The sequence below is a fragment of the Orbicella franksi genome, chromosome 10 (assembly GCF_964199315.1).
Source record: "Orbicella franksi chromosome 10, jaOrbFran1.1, whole genome shotgun sequence".
Classification (NCBI taxonomy): domain Eukaryota; kingdom Metazoa; phylum Cnidaria; class Anthozoa; order Scleractinia; family Merulinidae; genus Orbicella; species Orbicella franksi.
The window spans coordinates 4443555-4451780 of record NC_138154.1 but is presented as its reverse complement, the minus strand read 5'-3'; the positions used below and the strand labels follow the sequence as shown (position 1 = coordinate 4451780).

Below are 8226 nucleotides of genomic sequence, written 5' to 3'. Positions count from 1 at the left end.
AAAGTAAATAGAATTGGAACTTTTTAACATTCATTTTGCTGTTAGGACTCTTAAACAAGCCTGCAAGCCAAATCTCAGCAAAATCGGTGAGGTACCGTGGCTGCGACCTTTTTATATAGCTCGAAAATAACTGAGTATGACTCTTAACAGTTATAGCGACTCCAAGCCTGCCTGCCATCTACGTGAATCCTTCACATTCTTTTAGCTGGTGCATACTTTGCACGGCTCAATCCACTACAAAGCGTAGAATCCTTAAAGACCTAATGATCCAACAAAGGAAACCATCTTTAAACAGTCAGGTTCATTGTGACATTGTGAAACTGTTCCCATCGGGAATTACGTACCTGATATATCAAATACGCAATTAACAGACGGTCTCTACTTACCCTAAAGATGACCTAGTGTCGAAAATGTTCGGTGTTCTTTACTTTTTAACTTTTTTAGCCTTGTAAATAGAAATTATTTTTAAAAGCAAAGCAAATATTGTGGAAATCAATAATTTATTATATCAGTAAATAGAATTACAATATGGCACTAGTTGAATTTTCTTTTAAATTTATGAGTAGATCAAGTGTATTTATCATAAAGTTTTGTCAACCAGTTTATAATATTCATCATCTACCATATCTAGACGAAACTCATCAACTTCAAAAGCGAAACTTCTTACACACAAGGCCTTTTCTCTCATAAATTAAAAACAACTTCAATTTTAAGGTTGCAGAACTTAACACTCCCATGCCCATAGAAATGTTGAGAATGATTAAAAGAACCTTCAAAGATGCACTAAGTAAGCATACATGTAACTAAACAACACACCTTATTAACATAGTAATTAATTTTATTTAGCATCATTTAAACTCAGGCATATACATCAGTCACAGCTATTTTAACAATACCAATACAAAAGTAAAAAAAGCTAAGTAACTTAATCTACACTACCTTCAGTAAATAAGTGTGATGTCAAGGTCAACCTAAAGCAGGTAGTGTAAAAAATTCAAATAAAATGATAATAACAATACAAGTTAGATCACAAAATGTCCTGAAAGTAAAAAATAATGTGCCTTTGCAAAATACATTTATTTATGTTTGCTTTGAATCCTTTCCCTGTCAGGAGAAATATATATTCATTCTCTTTCATAATTTTAATACAATACCATGCAGGCAGATGTAGAGAATTTAAAAAACTAGCCAAGGGTATATAGTCTTGGCACTACACCAAATTTTCAGGACTAGTGAACTAATGAATGAAAGTTACTTAGTTATGAGGAAAACAGCTTTAAGCTCTTAGGAGTGGGAGGACTGGAACTGGATTTGCACTTGTTCACAGAAACAATAGTTAAGCCTTTTTTCCAAGAATCTTGTAAACTTTCAAGACACCAAACTGACAAATTTCTACCGATTCTATAGTTTTACTTAACCATATAAAGCCTCTCATAGGTCTGCTCTTTCATTAATCTGCAGAATGTGATATATTTGGTTCAGAGAAGAAAATTTATGAATGTGGAAGTCTTGAAAGTTCCTCTGGGAAGAAAGTGTCCTTTGTTAGAGTGACAAACATCTTCAATGAACTTACCAAAACTGTAGCTCAACTGAATAAAAGCAGTCTCCTTATAAAGAAAAGCAACATTCCTTGAAAACGTGTTATAGGCACTTCTCTCTGGTGACAAGGGAGGGAGATCCACCAAATTGCTATTGCAATTTCTCAACTGCAAGGAGCAACACTCAGTACATACTGCCCCACCTACTGGCAATTTTTGAAGGGGAAAAGGAAAATTATGAGTGCATCACAGAGGTTGTTTGATCCAGTTATTGAGGCGACACAAAAAGTCTTGGCTAACATATCCGAACTTAACTTAAAGGTCGATCTACCAAAAGGTGCAATTGCTTGTACCAAAGGAAATGAAAAACAAGTTTTAGAAAATGGGGGTGCAAAATCAGCCAGTGGAACTTCAGCAGCTTACCTTGAATTTCCGGAGTGACCATGGTAGTGAACGCTGTCTCTATTGCTAGAAGAAAAAATGGTTCAACACGTGAAGCATGAACTTTGCAAAGTTCTGATGGTAAAAAGATGGAGTGCTGTATTTCAAACTGTTGACTCAGTTTGGGAAGAGACTGGGAATTCATTGCAAGGTTTTTAGGCCTAAAAGATCCAAATGGCAAATACTCCTACAACTAATGTCACACAACAATTAAGGATCTTGAAAATGGCAAGCCACACACACCCTGGATTTTGCAGAGTAGCTCCAATGGCAATGGCTTGAAACAGTTTTCCCAACATAGCTTTGAATCATTGTCAACCGATAATGAAGATTTTGTGAATGGTGGTTCAGTCAAAACCAAAGTAAACCAATGTCATAACTGTGAGTGCAAGCCCATCTTCCAGGAATCTGGACATGTCATTGAGTCTGTATTATGCATGCCCCTCCACCCATCTCTTGGGCTTGGAAAGCCAACATTAGAAATTATTGAAAACAAAGCTATTGTTTTACACAAGACCATTAAAGAGGCAAATGGAGAGGCATGCCCAGAACTGGCAGAAGCACTCCAAAGAAACCTTGAGTGCCTTCAACAGCATCAGCAGATGGACAAAATTAATGAAGCCTGGAGCAGAGGATGTTCTTCAGTTGTTTTTAAACGAAACAGCACCATTCTATTAAAAGAAAGGCCAACGGTACCAAGTTCACTCCAACTGAAATATCTGAAAAATATGCAGTTTCAAAAATCTATATCCGTCTCAAGAAATGTACTGGCTCAAGAGGTTTAAAGGGAAATACAAAAGCTAAGCTACAATTAGCAAAAAGGATGATAAAACTAAAAGAAAGTTTTGTTGCACTCATAAGAACAATATATCACACTGTCACCAAAACTTTTAGGCACGGTTCTATGAACCCTGAACTACCTTTAGTTCTATTAATGGCTCCTACTGGTGTTGCTGCCATTAACATTGAGGGCACTACTCTAAATGCTGCTTTAGGTATCCCAAAGAGCTTGGGTTACATTCTATCTGATATGTCTGACCAAAGAAGGACACAAACAAGAATATCTTTATCAGAGCTAAAGCTAATCATAATAGATGAAATCTCTATAGTATCCAACATCACATTGCTTAAAGTGCATATGAAGTGAATTTTTCTTTGCGTTTTTCTGTTGCTTGTTATGTCTACTTTTCGAAACTGCCAAAAGGGAATAATGTTAAAGGGAAAAAATCTGACTTTTTGCCGCCCAAATTTCGAATTTGACAATTGAAAGTGGGTCCATCTTACACGCAGTCAAGACGATCATATTACAAGGTCCTGATGTAGGGAATTGTTCAGACAACTTGACCGTAATGGTGGACAAGGGGAAAACTAAGACAAGGGAAAATTATTGTGTGGCCGGTGGCCCCAATATGACTAATTGTGCAAATAATTTGCTGACTCCAGGAATTTCAATGCATTACTTCCCGAAAGACGAAACTTTACGGAAGAAGTGGACTGTATGTAAGTGCATTGCTCCTTTACTAAGGATTGTATTTCACAATATGCATTGCTAAGGCTAAGCTCGGTTTGCTGGGAAGAGAGCTAAACTGACACAAATCTCTGCCATAATTTGGCAACTCAGTTAATTGGCTGGTTATTGCAAGATCATCTCAAATTATTATAGAACTAGAAATGAGTACATTTTCCCAGCAAAGGTGAGGGCAAACACGCCTTACGTGACACTATGCACGTTATAATGTACCACTAAAGTGCGAGAAATTAGATAAGTAGCATGTTTGATAAGTGTAAAGTATTGTTTACTAGGGCAACTGTATTGTAATTAGTGTAAGTGTAGGTTTCTGTAATTTAATCATTGTAAGTAGTGTTAGTTTTTTTCTTTTTGATTAGTGTATCTTTGTATGTTGTTACCATCCCAGCCAGTCTTCAAAACAAAGACATCACCGAGATACTCGGTGAATTGGCCCAAGAGATCAATGAGAGCTGTATATCAAAATGTAACATCCCATTAAATTTTCTATGGGAGGGAGCCAAGCGGGCATTGCCTCGTAAATCGTTGTCCCCTGTAAACAAAGTTTCAGTTAAATTTACCGATGATGCTGGTGTAAGCGAAGGAGCAGTTGACATAAATATGTAAAAGTAGTCTCAATATCTAACTAAATTTTTCTCTCTGGTGCATCTTAGGACGAATCATCACAGACACTTGCAGACCAGACGTATAATCTGCTGATGAGGGAGGTCGACATACTGAGAAGGTAGGTGGAATCGTCCCAAGAGGCACTTGGCAAGAGTCAAGGAAAAAGTAAACAACTTAAACGTAAAGGTTAGGTTAAGCAAACAGTTTGATCACTTTTTTTGCACATTCTCACACAGTCAGGTCCAACACTGGACAGTAAATACACGTATGCTGAACAGAGGAAGAGTTGTATGAAGTCAACGATTTTATGCATGTTTTAGCTTTATTATGAACTTTGGTTATCGGACAACCACCACAATGACTGCATTTTGACTTTTGTTGCAGTGAATGCATTAACTAATAAAGTTCAGCAACTAGAAAGCCAATTGAAGATGGCTGAAAACATTGCATCTAATCTCATGGATAATTCCGCAAATGCTGATCTCGATGATGCCCCCCACTACTGGTGATCAGGAATATCAGGAGGAAGATGTTGATGACAATGAGACCATTTAAAAGGAGCCAGAACTGTTTTCCTCTGGTGGTGATGATCTGTTTGGTGAGTGATGAACAAACAGACACTGAGGATAATTTTACAGGAAAAAAGGCAAAAGGTAAAGTATTGCCTCAAAAAGTCACTAGAAGTTATTATTGTATCTACCATAAATCAAAGGAGACCTATTGTCAAACTCGTGGATTAAGTAATCTAGAGATGAAATATGTTGGTGAACTTGCAATTACCGGTGCATTTTTAAAGGCTGTTAAAACAAGCTGGGCTTGTACCACGCAAGGTCACACTTATCTCACAAAGCATAGGCTTTTTTCATTGGCTTTTGTTGCACAAATATTACAGAATAGCTAGGGTGGCAAAATTGTAGCTGAACAGAAAGTGGTAAAGGCTAAGGGTTCTTGGGTCACAGAGGACACTTGTGCCAAAGAAATCATAGAGTACTCTCTCCCCCCCCCCCCCCACACACACACACATACACCCAGATCTCGATATTGATGTTTGTCTACCTGCTGGGGAATTTTACAAGTATTCACATCGTACGAGCTTACAGACCTTTTTCATTGCATTTCACTCAAGGCTATAGGTAAGGTTTTTTATGAGACAGCACTTCTTTTCCAATGTAGAACTGCTTGTCTCTCTATATATATTGCATGTAAAGTACATCAAAATAAGTAGCCTCATTTGCAAGCATTTTCATTTTCCAAAAAATCTGTCCACCCATAAATATGTGCTCCTATGAGCTCAGAGGGGTTTCTTTCCCTTTGTTATCTTTTCAATCAGGAAGCAAAAGTGTAAACAGAAGACAAGGTAAAAATCATTTAAACTTATCAAAATCAAGTATTTGGGAATTTTTTCCCAAGTTTATGTGCATTTCACATCCCACTCAGAGTTCAGATCAATATACTATAAAATAAAGAACACAAGTATAGAGAACACAACTTTAATCTTAACTTAACTCGATGTCGGTTGAACGTGGACTACTCAATTGATTGAACGTTGGATCTCACAGGAGATCTAATCAGCCAAACGTGAAAAGTAAAACAATAATAAGTCAAAGACTACTGCAAGGCTGACAAAAGGTATATTCAAAACAACATTTCGGCTGGCCTCGGGTTTAGATGTTAGTAATTATAAAAAATGAAATTACAATATTATATAATGGTGTGGATGTTTGTCCTGGTTTCGCTCATTGAGAAGTGTTTGTTCCGCTCATATAAGTTCATTAAGGTCCTCAAATAAGACACATTCTCATCAAAGCTTACCACATTAGTAGGTCACTTTCCAGCAAACAAATGCTCATCATCATTATTCCAACAGAATTTAAAAACTGCCTTACACTTCCTTTTATAAGCAATATAAACTATACCTTTTAAATACTCAATATTACTCTTCTGCATTATTTATTCATTTAACTTGTTTATTTCGAATACTTTTGTTATTCACATTTTACTTCCTTTATTGCATTGTTTCTATTAATTGATGTGTCTTGTCTTTTATTTTTGAACGTGTCAGTGACCAACATGACAGCATATGCTTCTTTGGTCACTGAGCACATTTTGTTTTGGTTTTATTGTTATTATATTTTCCTTATTTTTAATTAATGAATTTTTTGTAATAGTGTGCGATAGTGAAATATGTCTGTAAATAGTGTCAATTAATAAAATCTGAAATCTGAATCATCTCCTGGTCATTTTGAACACCTGGATGAGTCAAATGCTCATGACATTCAGTGCTCAAGTTGGCCATAGTACTAATTCAAACATTCGAAGTCAACTCCACTTCAATTTAGCGAAACACCTAACATTAATGATCATGTAAAAGCATAGTTAATTGAGGGGACTGGTTATGAAGCCCCGCAAACATCAAAGGGACAAACAAAGATGCAAGATTTATGTTGGAAGGTCCACGACAGTGCACAAATTTTTGTTTCATGCTCATACACTATGCAGGAATTATGTAACCAACACATTTCTATTGATTGGTTCCTCAGTGCAGAGTAAACAACTATTGTGTTTTGTGCACCCTCAAGGCCAAAAAAGCGAACAAAAACATACAACAAAGAACTTTGTCAAGTTTCATAACCATTCCCCTCTATTCACTTTGGTAAAAGCTACAAAATCATCAATTTGGGCTGGCACGATGCATCCTTTCAGTAGTAACCGCGCAAACACGATAGCGAGGCTCGCGCTGACTGCACAGTTACTATTCCAATATGGCATCGGGCTCGGTTACTATTCCAACATGGCATCGGCCTCGGGCGCTCTCCTTCGGGCCAACTAATTATGAACAGTGTCTACACCTGAGTGAGTGAGTGAGTGATACATTTGCGTATCGGAGTCCCCGCAAGAAACACATTTCTACGCTTTGTGTATCCAGGAGTTTAAAAATGTATGTATATTGAACAGGGCTGTTTGCCAAAGTATTTGCCAGGACGTATGTTTAAAATGTGAACTGAGTTGTTGGTAACACTGAGGACTTAAAAGACACACATAATGAATAGTAAAACAACTTTGTGATTAATATTGTGCAGCCCTAAATATATAGTTTTCTCCCACATGAAGGTTGTTGTTTTCCACCCCTCCTCCCTCAGCAATTTTCAGTTAAATATGATATATATTGCCTCTGAAAATGGAGTTTCTAGACATGTTGTTTCATTTGGTGGGTTACCTTGGACCTTATTGTGTATTTTCCTAATACATATACATTGACTATATTTATAATTTTTTTCTTTTACATGCAGCATTCCTCTCTATAACCACCACAACCTAAGGACAGAGCTAAAACACATAGTGTTTTTATCAAAACTCCTGCTGTTGTTCCAGTTCTGCTACATTTGTCGGTCAGAAATTAAACCCATCGTGACGGCAACACAGAGTGGAACCGAGTTTGTTATAAAAACAGCTTGTAACAATCCTAGCTGTGGAAAAGATTACACCTGGAACAGCCTGCCTCTTTTGCCAGGGACCAGGACTGCTGCTGGCAACTTTCTTCTATGTATGGCCACTCTCTTTACTGGAGGTTCCAGCATATGGGCTTGTTGTGTGTATTGTTGAATACATTCTTCACCCACCAACGGGTGAGTTCATTTTAATGTTCTGGTATTCTTTTAAAATAAGCACCAAAAGTACTTAATCTGCAAACTGTGTGTGTGATGTTGTTACATGTACACACGAGCTCCTTTCTGGGTGGATTTCAATATTGTAACCACGCTGAATCCTGTAAAACATTTTTCCTATCATGTATCATTCTGCAGACATATCTATTTCAAAACAACTACTGAGTTGATCAATGATACATCATAATTACTTCTGTAAAGCTGTATTAAATTTCATAATGAAGACTAAAGAAATACAAATTTCCCATTTTCCTAAGATAATCTCTGTCTTGAGCTTTTTACAGCATTTAATTTATCACAAATCTATTAATTTTTTTAATTGAACCTATTTTTCATGAATCCATGTTACAGAATAAGCTGTTCCCCACCATCCACCTGTTCTGGAAGTAATAACAGGCAAATTTGCTGCCACAGCTGAAGGATCTTGGCATGATAACCATAGCAGGTG

The 8226-nt window shown here is 36.9% G+C and overlaps 1 pseudogene; it reads left to right on the top strand.

Moving 5' to 3' along the window:
- Positions 1–735: 735 nt before the first annotated feature.
- LOC145501456 (uncharacterized) lies at positions 736–4622 on the top strand (annotated as a pseudogene).
- The last annotated feature ends 3604 nt before the right edge of the window (positions 4623–8226 follow it).